This window comes from Sceloporus undulatus, chromosome 5 (genome assembly GCF_019175285.1).
Source record: "Sceloporus undulatus isolate JIND9_A2432 ecotype Alabama chromosome 5, SceUnd_v1.1, whole genome shotgun sequence".
In the NCBI taxonomy this organism is placed as follows: domain Eukaryota; kingdom Metazoa; phylum Chordata; class Lepidosauria; order Squamata; family Phrynosomatidae; genus Sceloporus; species Sceloporus undulatus.
Genome location: NC_056526.1, coordinates 112,262,249 through 112,279,575, shown reverse-complemented (window position 1 = coordinate 112,279,575; position 17,327 = coordinate 112,262,249).

The window sequence follows — 17,327 nt, the reverse complement described above, 5'->3', positions numbered from 1 at the left end:
CTTTTTAGCTGATGTAAATAAAAAAAATTAATTGTTTTATTGTAATATGTTTGTTGGAATTTTTATTTGTGAGCCACTTTGGGTCCCTTTTAAGGAAGAAAGGTGGCATAGAAATCAAATAAATAAATATTTTATGTTCAGCATTAACACTTCCCCTTAATAACTGTTCCAAGTTTATGAAGTTTTTCACTAGTAATATGTTGCCATCTGCATCTCTTCTACTGTCGAAGTTCCTTCCTCCTTTGTTTATCCTTCTTTCATTACTAAACCTGCTCTTTGTATGAATTTTCTGGATAAAAGTTGAACAGAATGCAGTCTTGTCTGAACCCTTTGCCATTTGGGAACCATGTCATTTCTCCATATTCTATTCTATCAATAGCCTCTTGTCCTAAGTATCTATACCTACAATGAAGCTCCAATTTGTGAAAAAGTTTCTGTTTGTTTGAGAACTCCCAGAATCCCCCCTGGTTGGTTTGAAAATTCTGGGAGTTGTTATCCCAGTAGGAACTTGTCCAAACTCCTATAAATCTTACTGCATTTACTCTACATGAATACCAATGCAGTAGTTACATTTGGACTTAAATACTCAAAAGGAGTGGACATGCAGCTATAATTTAGAAAATGACAGTATCTAATAATGCAAAAGATCGCAAGATTTCTCATATTTTGTATTTGCCTTCATGGCAAATATTTTGAAGAATGCTCTTACGCTGTGACCCTCAAACCAACTTAAGGATATGAATTGAATTGCAAATATGGGTGCTGCTTAGGAAAGTGCTGTTCTGGCTGCCAGCACGTTACTGATTCAGCACATTCAGGTTGCTATATAGTAATAAAATGGGCAAATATTTTTAGCTCTCATATATGTTTCATAATAGATGCAGTGGCAAATTAGCAACTTATATTGCATTATTTACATAATGTTGAAGCATAAATATAAATATATAATTTATTATTCAACAATTATTTTGTTCTTTTTAATGCTTATCCAAGGCAGTTCACACTCAGAATCCTTTTGGTTGTGCACATGGATGTTTGATTAGGACATAGACTTTTTTTTTTTACTCCCATTCAATAATGTAAAATCAGATATAAGTTCATGACAGAAAACAGCAGCTGAAGATTGCAGCCAGTTTTTCTTAGCAGAAAATGTACAGGAGATTGCTGTGCTTGGACAAGTAAAACTAATACAACTATTGCGAACAAGAAGACTTTATGTAATGATGCTGCAATGATTTGTGCAACTGCATGTGTACTTTTCCAGTACAGTGTGTGGAAAATGAACATAGCTTGTGAAATTACTTTTACAAAAGAAATCAAAGTATGGGACTTGAGTAATGGCAGCTCATGGCTTCCATGTCAGTGAAGTGATAAATCCATTCCAGGTTTTCATTGGAACTTTTAGTTAGCTATCCAAGGCACTGACTACACTGAGAACCTTGGATAGCTCCTTAAGAGTTTGAACTAAAACCCAGAACAGATTCATCCATTGAATTTGCCAGTTGTGCAAAGAGGAAAATTCAGTCTTGGTCTATGGTAGGATTCTCAACCAACAGTAATAGAATGATGCAACTGGATATAACTCTTAGAAAGGCTGATTATGAAGCCAGTCAAAATTATCATAATTTATGATAACCATAAATTATCATAGTTAGCAGCTTTACTGAAAATAAATTAATTGCTGTGGGCAAGCTTAGAAACTGTGACATGATTTACTCATTTCCAGTTGAAGAAGTTCATTTCGTCTGTGTACCTCAGTTACATTTGCACATTATAAGCCATTCACCTGATGCAATGGGGTAATTTCAAAGATGTTTCATGGGTATTTTGTTCTGACAATTCAATTAATTCAAATGAGAGATGAGAGAAAGGAGCTATTTGATATGACATTAATTCAATTTTTTCAGCTCAAACTCAGTTGCGTTGCCTGTAAATAAATTATTTGTTTAAAAATAGAACACCTAAATTATTTTATAGATGCAATATAGTCTTAATGGAACAACTAAAGGTTGAATATGGCTTTGCTCTAGTGAAAGTGATGCTCTGCTGTTGATCAGGCCCCTTCTTTATACTCAGCCTGTGCAAGCAGAAGAGGTCTCCTATAGATTTTCACTGTAGTGTCTCTTTGTTTTACTCTACTTCATCTTAATCATAATGTGACAGGGTTAGACTTTGTAGACAACAAGAAGCCCTTCAGTACTTGAGATATAGAAATGCAGTGTACATTTCAGATAATCAATGAGACAAAAAAAAGCCAAAGGCTAATCCCATAACGTGTAAGGAGGAAAATCCTGTTGCAGATTTTAAAGCTCATTTGCTTCGTTGACAACTGTTACATGTCCCTGTACACACTAAAATCCTTTTCAAATAACATACATGGGGCAAAATTAAAGGCTCATGTAGACAAAATGCACAAATCTGCATGTACTACTTTAGAATTATTCTATTCTATGCTGTTTAAACACAATATATTTTCTGAAATGTTTCTATCACAATGTTTTGCTATTCATTAAAGTAGGTATTTTAGCCTATATTTATATATTAAGAATCTGTTCCAGGTTTGCATCAATTGTCCAAAGAAAGTCACTAGCCTGCTGCTATTCATGTCGATACATACAAGATTTCTTTTCCCTAGAATTTACATTTATAGGTCTTGAAAGGTTACCCCTGCCATAGCTTTGAATGTCTCCACTGCATAGCCTTGAGGACTTTTCTCATTCTATTTTGCTGATTGCAGAAGTCACGACAGTCTCATCTGTTTCAATATCTTTGATTTATTATATTTAGATGTGAAAACTCTGTCTGTATAGTCTTCAGTTCAATGAAACCAGTGGAGCTCCAATACATTGAGGGTATAGAATTTCAGATATCCATTAAAGCTACAGTTCTATATACACTTACCTGCCTCCTCTAAATATGTTCTGAGTATACCGTACATAGTTGTACAACAAAAGAGCTCTGAAAGTGGATATACACATTCTATGGCAGGATGTAAAAATGAAGCCAGTATCTTCTTGTGGCCTTAGATTTAAGATTAATTTGAAAGGTGCTCCCTTCCAGGAAACAAAGCACAGTAGAACAATTTGAAAGAAATCACAAAATTGCATTAAAGCTGATGGCATTTCACTGGTCTCCCAAATATCTCTTGACCACCAAATAAAGTAATATTTACAATTAAGTAAAATTTAGGGATTTAGAGATTTATTACTCAAATCATTGCAGGTAAAACATCTGAAGAATTCACAGAAAGCTATATTGATTTTGATAAGATTATCAAAGTTTCCTACAACAAGCACTGGATTTTCCATAAACTTTGCTATAAACATGAATAATAATAATAATAATAATAATAATAATAATAATTTATTATTTCTATTTCCCGCCTTGCCCTAGGGATCTAGGCAGGATCACAACAGATAAAATACATATAGAGCATATAAAACTTCCAGTGTTAAAATTATCATAAAATTAGCCCTCACAATACAACAGCACAATATAATGCAATGCAAGGTTTTGTCTAGGTCACTTGCATTGATTTGTTACAATATATATATTGTATATGTATTGTATATATATTGTACAATACAATACAATATATATATATATATATATATATATACACACACACACACACACACACACACACACACACATATATATATATAATCAATAAGGTTGGTTAAACATTTTTATATATATCCAAATGACTGTATCTGTGCAAAATACAGTTCCACACTGAATAGCTCTAGCCAAGGAAATTTCTGGGGGAAATTTTCTAGAGGTTTCCACGTTTCTGGAGGAAAGAAAATATGGGCAAGAAGAAGCTATTTGACAGGATTTATCAGAAGAAAGGTGCAAACCAAGGCTGCCAATTTTCTGAGGTCTTCATAGTGTGGAAACCTTCCCCTTGCCTCTCAAGGGCTGGAGAAAGCTGGCATTCGGCAGAGGACAAGATACATCATTTAGTCTGCAGTTCTATATATCAAATGTTAGGGCTTTCTTTAAATAACTGTTTTAATTATTTAGGTCTAATGTAGAGTGGAAAAGATTAAAAAATAAATGTATGATTTTGACACTATGCTCTTGTCTTTTTTGTCCATGTGATAAAGTCCTAGGCCTTCTTGAATGTAAGGGATAAAGTCCTTATAATGGTCATTGCATTATTTCCACTCATGTTTTTAATTGGTTAATTATTTAATTATAGATATGAGGCAATTTTATCGGAATTTGAAACAATTGGACAACTTCACTGCATCCTCAAAAACAACAAAAAACTACTCATCCTTTTCATGTTGCTGTAGCCTTGGAGAAGGGGAGAGAGTTTACTTCACACCTACTGACTCTACTCCTTTTGGTCATGATCATGTTTTGGGAGGCAAGTAACAGGCAAAACAAAATGTTAGAAGACTTTGATTGTGGGGGAATTTCTAACTATTATTATTTTACTACAATAACAAGATGACCAATGACAGTGAAATACATGCATTTTCAATTCTTTAATTCTGAGCCCACACATTTGTTTTGAATGTTAGTTTCACAGAATTCACAGTTCTTTCACAGAGACCTTTACTCCTTATTGCCCCTAGCTTTCCTCATGATAGCATTATAATTTAGGCTGACATGTTGCTGCTGTTGATGTTGTTGTTGAAAAGTTGTGAAACCTGATCTTTTACAAATTATGGAGATATCTACCTGGATATCAAGATGCACCATTTGGGCATTTCTAGACTAAAACTTCCACACATCTATCGTGAAATCAATAATATTTTTGTGGGTGTTGTAATTAGTGACATACTTACTTAGGTCCTGAATACAACTACTTGTAAATGGATGTCATTAAAGTGCAAGACTTATTCAGGAGAAATTAAATCCCAGGTGCATCCTTCTTAAGCAATTATGTAACCTGCTTTGTGCTACAACTTAACACTGTATTCCTGATACTGATATGAATGTTAGGATATATAGTTCTGTCTTCTATCAGTTTTCTACTTTGATTTCTACAGAGTGAGCAGAGTTCTATAGTGTGAAATTCATTTTTAAAAGAGCTATGGCCGCATGGAAGTCCTCCCAAACTCCAAGGCCAAGTGACACCTAAAAAAAGTTACTTAAATTGGACTGCTCACCTGGAATTGCAGGCCCAGATGGTAAGGCCAACTCAGGCTGTTCATCATCATGAGCTGAGGTTGTGGCTTCCACCGTGCTTGATTCATCCCGAACTGTAGAATGATCATCTTGTGCATGCAGCTATTTGAGAACACCAAAACAAGAACAAACTTCGTTAAAAACTTGTATTTGTCTGGATGGTTTACATGCTTTCTGTGGGTGGAGAACATTTTGGCTGGGTGGGAGATGAATCTGTTCTAATGCTTTATTTCTAGGTAAAGCATAATTCCAAGGAATATCATCATCATTGTTATCTGATGATGATGAAAGTGCTATCTGAGGGAATTTGCTTGATTGCTTTGCTGGACTATTGCCCTTCTGGCCCGATCTGCCCTTCTTAAGACCTATTATAATGGTCGAATATGTAAATCAAAAAGCCGGCTGATGTAGCTGGCTATGAGAGTATGAACCTCTGAATTACAGCCTCTAGCTGGCAATTAAGGTGGTAGTAACCGCAGCAAGCAGAATAACCAGAATTCTCTGAAATATAGCCCACAACCAACAAGTAATAGATAGCTATAGCTAATTAGCTAGCAATCATTAACCAACTTGCAGCCAGAGCACTGAAAAAGAAAAGTGTGAAGGAGAGAAAGTAATGAGACAGGCTGAGGACAAAAGAGAAAAGTGAAGATAGGGATACACACACACACACACACACACACACACACACACACACACACACTTTGAACCAAATTGATATTAGGAATACACAATGTAATGCAATAGTTTTTTGTGGGGTTTTCAGGCTATGTGGCCATGTACTAGAAGAGTTTCTTCCTGATGTTTCACCAGCGTCTGTGGCTGACATCTTCAGAGAATGCTGCCTGGAAAAGAGTTGGGTATATATGCACTGTGTAACCCTGGGAAAGGAGGAGTGATTTGCATGTATATTGTTTTGTTGCTAATGGCAGGCCTCAGGGTGGAAGGATATGCAAAGGAGGATTGCTGTCTGTTTGATTAGTGCTCACTGTCTGCTGGGAGCCTCTGATCCTGGGAGATTTCTGATTTGCATTTGTTGAGTCTTCATCACACAGTACATATATACCCAACTCTTTTTTATTTTTCCTTATAATTGATGTAAACCTCTGCCTCATGCCAAGGACCAGGATACAGTAAAGTGGAAATGAAATACTTGCATTCCTCTAAGCGTTTTTTTTTCCTGTGAGGAAGGACATTGCTCTCAGTTATTTCTGCTTATTTTCAGTTGTGTTTGAAATCTGTGACAGAATTTTGCTGGGGGAGGGGGACATCAACTTTCATAACAAAATGTGCCTTAAAAATGCATACGTATTATTGACATTAATAATAATAATAAAAAAACTTTTATTCTTTTAAATTCTTCTAAAATTCCTACAACTACCTTAATTTAGTTTGACAGTCCTCATCAAAAACTAGACTCGTGTGAATGTTCCCCATGTTTTATTTTTGTTGTCACTTAAGGCTGCCATGTAACTTGTAGAGATTTGAGGTGGGTGACACTCATTGTTGTTTAGTGACTTCAGTGTAAGTAAGACGATGAATCCACCATTGTACTAGCGTTCGCCACCTTGAATAGCTTCTGAAAAAAGCAGACCAAAACCTGGGATGGATTCACTGCCCCAGTGACATCAAAAGTCAACCACCACCACTAGTAATGCTTTTATAATAGATGCATAGTTTTTCATGCTTTTAGAAGGTTTTGGCTGAATAAAATTGAGATAGAATATAGGATTCTGTCTTGAACCTGCCAAAACTCTAAGATCTTCAAGAGAAGAAGGTTTTCATGCATGCCTGCCACCAGGCTCACTTGGTGAGGACAAGAGAGAGAGCCTTCTCAGTGGCTGCTCCCGCTGTCTGGAACTCCCTCCCATGAGGGGAAAAAATTCTTTTCAAGAAGGCTTTTAAAATAAATAAACAAACAAATAGCTTCATTTATATACAGTTTCATACTGAACTAACAGTGTCTAAGTGGTTTACAACTGTAAGCTAATTGCTCCCAACAATCTGGGTACTCATTTTAGCAACCTGAGTCAAGCTTGAGCCCCTTGGCTAGTATTGAATTCACAACCTTATGGTTTTGAGTGAGTGGCTGCAGTACAGGCATTTAACCACTGCATCCATAGGGTTTTTATTGGAGTGTTTGCTTTTGTATGTTTGTAATAATTTTTATATTTTAACTTCTTATATGAATGTGATCTTTTTAATTCTATTTTTACAATTGTACTTTTTACAAGTATTTTTTTTAAATGGGATGCCTTGAGTCCCTTTCTAGGACAAAGATGGTTTAAAAATACATACATACATACATACATAAAATTTATTTGATTTATTATGTATTTATATGCCACCTTTTTCCTGGAAAGGGACCCAAGGCAGCTCAGAGATACAATTGCTAATGCAAATTAGCTACTTGGAAAAGACATTGGTTTAAAAAGGTCTGTGATACTTTGGTGGCAGCGGTGGGGTAAAAGGCCCAGGGTGCTGTCATCTAAAAAAATACAGTGGTTACCAGAAAAGTGTGTGTCACAATTGGTAGCTAATAAGGGAATTTGAGAGTGAGGACTGTGCTCCTTGGCTTCAGCATATGGGTGATTTTTCCCAGCCAGCGATTGCATAAAAGTTGTCAGATGTACACAATCTCATTTGGCTCTGTGTGATGACATTAATGAAACTGAGCATAGGCAATTTAGGTCTGAACAAGTGAGGACAATATTGATAAGAAATTAAATGTTTTACAAAAAGTATTGGATGGGTGGACGAAGAGAAAAAGGGAACAGGTACTTCAGCAGTCTTGAAAATGTCTGTGAAGAACTGTGGGATTCCACACTCTATATAATTTCACTTCAGATAAAATGTGGTAGCAACTTATGTTTCGGTCCTGATAGCAGTACATTTTTAAGGTCTATTTCATTTCTGGTGACAGATTCCATAACATCTTCCACATATATGTTCCAGTGGGAAGGAAAATGTTATGTGCTATATTCAGTGACTCTAGTATCATCCTTCATTCTACAAGTGCTTTCCACTCTTCTATGTCATACAAGAATCTGAAGTTCTATCCATCAGCAGATCAATCCACAAAGTGAAATAAATGGAACTTTTACCAGCAGAGCAAGCTGAGAAGTATAACCCTAAAGCTTACAAGGGAAAAAAATAGATTCATAAAGAAAATATATTGCTGATTAAAAAAATAAAAAGATTCCAAAGAAAGAAAAGTAATATTTTATTATTTTAATATTTCATAGGAAACACATATTATGACATAGATATTTAATAAACTAGTCATTTTGACTCAAAAGCTCATATTCTTAATGTTGATAGATGGTGCCAAACATCAAAGAGATTTAATAATTTGTCAGTTTAATATATTCTTATAGTGGAAACCCTTATTCATGAGTATTATTTTTGTATCCTGTCTTGTTTCTCCAATAGCTGTCATTTAAACATGAAAGGTTCTTGTGGTGCATTGCCTTAGGATATGATTTTTCTCATTCCATAAATAAATGATATCCAGACTACAGTGATGAAGTACAGGGCAAAGAGATGAACAGGCTTATGGAATGCTATTATTTCTTGAAAATTGCAGTAGATAAAAATTGTATTGGTAGAAGATATCCACATGAATGGCCACATATAGTTTATATAGGGAGGGGGAAAATCAAACAGTGACTGATAGTTTTGAATATACTTTCTAATTTTAATTAAGGGTCCGAACAGACAGGCCAAAATATAGCTGCTTTGGGTCACTTTGGAGGTATGCTTTTTAAATGACATACACATCTTAAGAGGCCAAAAGCTGCGCCAAAGCTGTGCTCTAGTCCTTAGCACTGGAGCATGGCTTTGGTGTAGCTTCCATCCTTTTAGGACGCATGAAACATTTAAACAGCATACCTCCAGAGTGACCCAAAGCAGCTTTATTTTGGCCTCTCTGTTTGGGCCCAGTGTGATACTCAGTCATCTCCAGTCAGTTCATTGTTATTCCATCCTCTACTAGTGACTTGGATAAAGTAGGGATGAAAAAAATTCAGTAATCCAGATATTGTTTCCAGCATTACTCAGAACTGGCTTCACCAGCAGTTCTTGACCTTGGTCCTCCAGATGTTTTAGATTTGCTCTCCCAAAGTCTATCATCATTGGTGAAGCTTCTGGATGTTTAAGTACAAAAAACTAGAGGATCAAAGTTTGAGTATTCCTAGACTATGCTGGAGACTGTAGTCTTAAACATTTAGAAAGCCACATGTCTCCCTTCCCTAGGATAAATAGCATAAGAAGGTTTCTTCTTTCAGGCTTTCTCAGATAATTTGCAAATAAATCCCCTGGACATAGTGGGGGCTCCAGGAGAATTGACCCTTCGCATGTATGTGTGATAAAAGGAAGTATATAAGGGCGAGTTTCGTATTTAAATATTCTTATTTAAAGCCCTCCCCCAAACAGTAACACCTCATTTTGTCACTATTTTGCCATTGTATTCATATTGCTTATTGTTATTGTCTGCTTTATATTGCTGAGGGGCTGGGAAGGGATTAGTTTGTTTTCTATTGTATTTTTATTGTACTTCCACTGTTGTTAGACACCTGGATTCCTCGTTGATTGGGCGGGATACAAATAAATAATAATAATAAATAATAAATAAATCGTTTATTTATAACCCGCCTTTCCTTGAGATCAAGGCGGGTTACAGCATCATGGCAACAACAAATGATAAATAAAAACAATGCAATATCAACATTAAAACCAAGAATTAACAACACAGATTAAAAACCGTACAAAGACTAGCCAAAGTGCAGGTGCAGGGGGTGGGGAGAAGCGTTACAACATCTGGGGGAAAGCTTGTTCGAAGAGAAAGGTTTTGAGTCTCTTCCTAAATTGGTCGAGGGAGGGGGTCGAGCAGAGCTCTTCGGGAAGCGAGTTTCATAACTGCGGGGCTGAGGTTGAAAACGCCCTCTGTGCAGTTGTAGAGTGTTTCAAAGGAGGAACCCTCAGAAGTTGCTTCCCAGCAGACCTGAGTGTGCGGGGCGGATTATATGGGGAGAGGCGGCCCTCCAAGTACCCTGGGCCAAAGCCATTTAGGGGTTTATAGGTTATAACCAACACCTTGTATTGCGCCCGGAAGCAAATAGGCAGCCAATGTAGATCTTGCAGAACAGGTGTTATATGGCTGGACCTGGAACATCCAGTGACCAGTCTGGCTGCCATGTTGTGCACTAATTGAAGCTTCCGGGTTTGGTACAAGGGTTGCCCCATGTAGAGTGCATTACAGAAATCCAACTGAGAGGTTACCAGAGCATGTACCACTGTTTCAAGGTCCCCCCCCCGGCCCAGGTAGGGTCGCAGCTGGTGTATCAACCGAAGCTGATAACAGGTGCTCCTGACTGTCGCATCCATCTGAGATGTAAGGTGGAGCGACGAGTCCAGGAGCACCCCCAGACTTCGAACAGAGTCCTTCAGGGGAAGCGTGACCCCATCTAGGACAGGTGGACAAATCTCCAAACCTGGACCCAGGGATCCTATCACAAGTACTTCCGTTTTCTCTGGATTCAGTCTGAGTCTGTTTTCCCTCATCCAGCCCATTACTGACTCCAGACAGACATCTAGAGGAGAGATGCCATCCTTGGTCACTGCATCAGTCGGAGACACAGAGAAACATATTTGGGTGTCATCAGCGTACTGATAACACCGCGCCCCATGTCTCCGGATGATCTCTCCCAGCGGTTTCATGTAAATGTTAAATAGCATGGGGGACAGAATGGCTCCTTGAGCAACACCAGATGTAAGGGCCCTCTTATCAGAGCACACGTCCCCCAGCTGCACCATCTGGAATCTACCCGCGAGGTAGGAACGGAACTACTGGAGCACAGTGCCCCCGATTCCCAGCTCCCTCAGGCGTTCCAGAAGGATACCATGGTCAATGGTATCGAAAGCCGCTGAGATGTCTAAGAGCACTAACAGGGACACGCTACCCCTGTCCATGCCCAGACGGAGATCATCGACCAAGGCGACCATGGCAGTCTCAACTCCATAGCCCGCCCGGAATCCAGTTTGAAATGGGTCTAGAAAATCAGTATCATCCAAGACCGACTGAAGCTGAATGGCAACCGCCCTTTTTGTTTGTTTGTTTGTTTGTTTGTATGTATGTAAAGATACATACATACAAAGATCAGGATGTTCAAGAATGCAACAACGACCAATTGCACCACCAGCCTTCCTTAAGAGCTATTGAACGTCCACACAAACAGAGACTTGCTATGCACTTTTGATTTTAAAAAAGAAAGAACGTGAAAAGGTGGGCTATAAATATATTATTATTATTATTATTATTATTATTATTATTGTGAAACAATATATTTTTTTAAAAACAAACAAAACAGAATAATGTTTTAAATAAGACACAAATTACATCACATTATCAAGTCATTAGAGAGCTATTTTAAGAAAAGTATGTATTTCAGTTTTTCTTTTCTTTTTACATATACACCAGGGGTAGGCAACCTGCGGCCCGTGGGCCGGATGCGGCCCGGCGAGGCCTTGGGGCCGGCCCCAGCCCGATCCTGCTGCCGATTGCCGCCGGGGCCTTTGGGGGGCAATTGTCTATAGAAGCCTCAGAAACATGCATTTATATTAACATTTTTTAAAAAATCAGCAATTTTTTTCGCATGTCCTCCATTTTTTAAAAAAAGTGTCTTCCATTTGAAAATTTTGTCCTACATTTGTCCTGGTTTATTTATATATTTAAATTTTTTTAAAAAAATTATTTATTTATTTATTTTTTTGGCTTCGGCCCCCCAGTTGTCTGAGGGACAGCAACCCGGCCCCTGGCTCAAAAAGATTGCCTACCCCTGATATACACTGTTGAAACCATCCATACATAACATTAAAAGGGGCTTTTGCAGAAGCCCTGATGAAGGGCCACATGGAAATGATTCTTTTCTGGCAAACATAATGCAAGAGGACCATGTATCAATAAATTTGTCTTAGCTGCTATTTTCATATGTAAATGTTGGTTATTATGTCAATTTGTGCAGCAGTACCAGGCTCCAAGTGCTGTTCAACCAACTCGAATCTTGATTGGGAATCTGGCCCTATGCATATAGATTGACTCATGGAATAAATCCATTAAAAAAAAAAGCGTGGAAATCACACATTGCTTTCTAAGGAAAGATTGCATGAATACAGGACTCATTCATGTGCTCCTCTACATATTCAAGATGTGCCTCATCGTGTACAGCTCTTATGTGAAGATGTTACAGAGATGAGAAGGAAAAGACAATATGATTTATTATTTACAGCTATATTTTCTGCACTTGACTGCCATTTCTTTACAGCTGCTTACATATTGCTTCAAGACAAGAATGGACAATCTGGGGTTGTCCAGATATTGGTGGACTTCAGTTCCCATTAGTTAACATGGTGAGGGCTTAAGAGAGAGACATCTGAAGTGCTTTAGCTTCTGTCTTTCCCTCTCTTTCTCTCCCTTTTTTAGAACATTTTAGAGCCACCACCCAAGTACTGCCCTCTGGCCTTGAATTATGGACTTATTAAGCTCCAGGCAATTCATTATAATCTTATTCAAAATTTGCCTGTTTCTTTGAGATCGCCTGTGTAAAATTCCCAAGGCAACAGTTTTGAGACTCAAACGATCTAATTAAAAATAACACAGAGAGAAAAAAGAGAGAAACAGATTGCAAATGCAGTGTAAATAAACCATATTTTGCAATTCTGCAGGAGCTCAGTTTAAATTAATTACACATCTGGTTGTCTTTGGACATATTTAAGAAGTCTTGTCTTTTTCTTGTATCTTTGTCAATTACAGCCAAATATCATATGCCCGCCTAGTTCTTTCAAAGCCTGATCTTGTGCATCTTTACTCAGATGCAAGGCTGACTGTGTACAATGGGGCTTATTCCTTAGTACCCATCAACAAAATTGTATTTGCAAGCCTACATTAATTATAAAAAAGGTAGGATCTCTCTCATTCTGCATTAGGTGAAACAGCTATTTAACTGAGTATTCAGATTCCTATAATAGCCATTCAGAGCAAAATCGGTGCTGCAAAACTCAAGCTTGAATGTAACAAGATCCTGTTGTTTATCCTTAGCATCTGATTTCCTCAAAATACAAGGTACTGGATCAATCAATTTCACTAGCTGTTTATTTAGTCCTAAATTCATTCTGTCCTGTTTCAATGCCATCCTACATTAAAAAGAATTGTATGAAAAATCATATTTATTTTCATACACAATGTCCTCTATTGCTTGCAGGCTGTATCTTTGTATGCACATTTCTCTAATATGTACATTCTTGAATACAAGTTTCCTTGTATTTATGTACACAATGTTTGATCCACAAACTCAGAGCTGCATGCATTCCATAACCAGGGCACCACCAAGAAAACTATTTCCACATCTTCACACAATGTATTGCTCTTGCTGATGGGACACACAGGAATTCCATCCCTTCAGACTTCAAACCTTTTAAATCATATATATATATTAATTACCATAAACTAATAGGCATTAATTGAATAGTTTCATTATCTACTGTTTGAAATATTAAGTCTATTGTAAATCACTAGATGGCCTTGACCAATGGAGTACAGCAGGCCCTTTGTATCTGATGGAGTTTGATTCCAGGACTCCAATGGATGCCAAACTCTGTGGATGCTCAAGTCCCATTAAATATAATGGTGTAGTAAATTTGTGTTCTTTGTATAAAATGGCAAAATTTAGGCTTGTGTTTTGGAATTTAATTTTTTTTAAATATTTTCATGTTGTGGATTGTTGGATCCATGGCTAAATAATCTGTGGATATATGGAGGGTTGACTCTACTTCCACTGGATTGCACCAATTCTGCAGGAATTCTTGATCATCCTCCCCTCTGTCTGAATATCCCAAAACCACCTCAGAAAAGTTGGAAAACCTTCCAGAGCAGGTTTTGATTATTCTGAGGACTGAAGCAGAAGGGGGGGGGGGGGATTCTGTTTCTAGAGGAATTGAATACAGCAGTACATTAGGTTTAGCCAGTGGAGTCTATGGAGCCCTGGTGGCGCAGTGGTTAAATGCCTGTACTGCAGCCATTCACTCACAACCACAAGGTTGCGAGTTCAAGACCAACAAAAGGGCCCAAGCTCGACTCAGGCTTGCATCCTTCCGAGGTCGCTAAAATGAGTACCCAGACTGTTGGGGGCAAATTAGCTTACTTGCTAATTAGCTTACTTGCTGTTCACCGCTATGATCTTTGGAATAGTGGTATATAAATAAAACAAATTATTATTATTATTATTATTATTATTATTACATCGAGGAGGCAGGTGTCATTAAACTGTGATTAAAATGTGGTCATAGTATGATCGGTGGGAAGATTATTACAACCCCGCACACTTCTCCCATTTGTGTCCCATACACAACTGTAATGGACACATCATTGGGTAATAATGGGAATTTCCATTATTATCCAATGATGCGTCCATTACAGTTTACTAATGGGACACAAACAGGAGAAGTATGCAGGAGTGTGATAATCTTCCCCTCAATCGCACTATTGCCATGTTTTAATGATGATTTAATGATGCTTGCCTCCCGTGTCATACAGTCCAATGTAAAGAAACAATGATATCTCTCAATTTTGATTATAAAATCTTTATCCAGGGATATCACTCAAACACAGGTTCACAGGCTTAGAAATATGTTTGAGAATATTTGGTATCTATATCAAGCAGAGTGCAGAGTAGCCGTGCCATATGAGCTTGTGGTAGAAAACAGTAGAAAAATATTCAGGATTCTCTAGTAAGGTTATGGATGCTTTCCTCTGAGACAAAGGGTCATAAAAAACTAACTTCTGCAAGACAGGGGAAGTGACGTCTGTAAGCAGATAGGAAGGAGAAAATGGTTGAGATCAAAGAAACAGAGAAGCAAAAAAAAAAGGCAGGCACACACTCTAGAGTTCATTCTCATGAATCACTTTATACAAGAATTGATGTATCTTGGCTTCCAACAATATTGAACACAAATTTATTACACCATTGTATTGAATGGGACCTGAGCATCCACAGAGGTTGATATCCATTCCAACAATATGAATTTTGGAAATCTATACAGTATAACTGGGCTGTGGAAAGTGCTGCTTCACTGAGGGTTGTCTTGGATTGCATCTCCCATCAGACCTATCTCATAGCTAATGATGAGGTATGAGGTGAGTCACAATCCAGAAACATCTGGAAGGAATACATGCCCTGTTCCTGCAGAAAATGATGGTTCGAGCAAATGTTCCTCCCTCCTCCAGCTACTTGATTCTTAGATTAGAATCCAGAAAAGAAATCATCACTCAAATGAATCAAACAAAACAAAATCAGACCTCAAACAATCCTTTCCCCCAAATTGTCTAAGCTCACCTCAGTTCCCTCATGTTCACTCACCTGGCACAGGTGCACCTGCAATTCCTCTAATGATGGCAGTGAGTAGGGGGGTGGAAGGAAGGAAAGTTCCTTGTCACTATAGCACCATGTCTGAATCTCTGTTGCCATAGGTTGAGATGTGAAATGTAACTTTCCCAGTACAGTTTAAAGTTCAGAAAATGGGACTAATACAGTGGTTCTCAAATGGTGGAACAGGACCCCCAGAGGCCGTAAAAGTTACTGAAGGGGTGTGTGAGACTTGGAGGCCCTGATCGCTCCTTCTCCTCTTCCCAAACTTTTTTTAATTTAAAATTTACATGTGATTTGAGTCAAATACTGAATTTACTTAAATAACACTGTTCTAATTTGAACAATGTTATTTCCTTGTAAAATGTTAAAATATGAATAAAATAAACAAAATATTTTTATTCATATGCTGTGTTGGGAAGGTGCAACATCCACCCGTAGATATAAAGTCCCTTCCCCCCCTTATGAGGGTAAAATAGTTGAGTACAACTGGACTAATATACCTATCCTCCTCACCAACACACACACACACATATGGTGCAGGGAAAAAACACTTTCTACAGCCATCTGGGGACAGACTATGACTTTTACTATCACCCTGTTTATCAGCTTTTTGTTTAAATTATTATAGTTTAATTTAAATTGGGTGGACATTTCAAGGAAAGGTACAAATGAAATTGCTGCACAAAACACATCTAGGACATGACTCACATTACCTATTCCCTGAGCTTCACATACAAACTGGATACTAGTGGATTCCTATTGTTCTTGCTGAGGCTTTCAACCCAAATAGAAAAGGCTCTTGACTTACTGATGATTGAGTCTTTTGTAATGCAAGGCAGAAAATGAAGTATTGCTGAGGAACCATCTACTTACCTTCCCAAAAGCCCATGCTGGAAAAGCAACTGGAAAGCCGGCCAATTGGGAAAAAACTGGTTCGGAACAGAAGTCCATGGGTGGACCAGTGTCTTCAGTCCTCTCTTGGAACAGATATTATGTCCCCTGGAGGACTAACAGTCACTCAACAACAGCAACATTTTACTTCTTATCTGCCTCTTCCCAAGGCTTGTGGTGTGGTACAACATAGATTAATATATAATGTATAACTAAACAGATAAAACCATTTCAACACATAGATTAAAGCACATTAATATAGAATTAAAATGAAAAAGCATATTTCCCCTCTGCTCCATCTTGAGAGGACCAGGGGATCAGGGTTTGAATCCCCGCTTGGCCATGGAAACCCACTGTGTGACTTTGGTCAAGTAGCACTCCCTCAGCTTCAGAGGAAAGCAAAGGCAACAAATCTGAACAAATCGTGCCAAGAAAACACTGTGACAGGTTCACTTTTGGGTTTTCATAAATCAGACAATAACTACTATAAAAGCTCCATACTTCAGATAAGATCTTAATCTTGTAGCAATGAATTGATTATGGAACTCTTTCCAAGGGAGATCAGGCTGACCTCATTCCTTTTGAGCATCTGACAGCCCAAATGTCACTGTTTTGCATGGCATTTGTATCTTTAAAACAGGCTTGGCAAACTCAGAAACAAACAAACAAACAAAAAACACAGTAGTACATAAATAGTAAATTGAAATGACATTTAATCTGGATGAGGGTCTTAAAAAACCTGCTGACCAATAGCAGCTCAAACAGGCAGGGTGGGAGAAAATTAGGATAAGCTATCCTTATGAGAACTCTGTGGCATCTAAACCTTATTGCCAGCTTCCTAGAGGAAGTAACTTAGCCCTTTTTTCCCCCAAG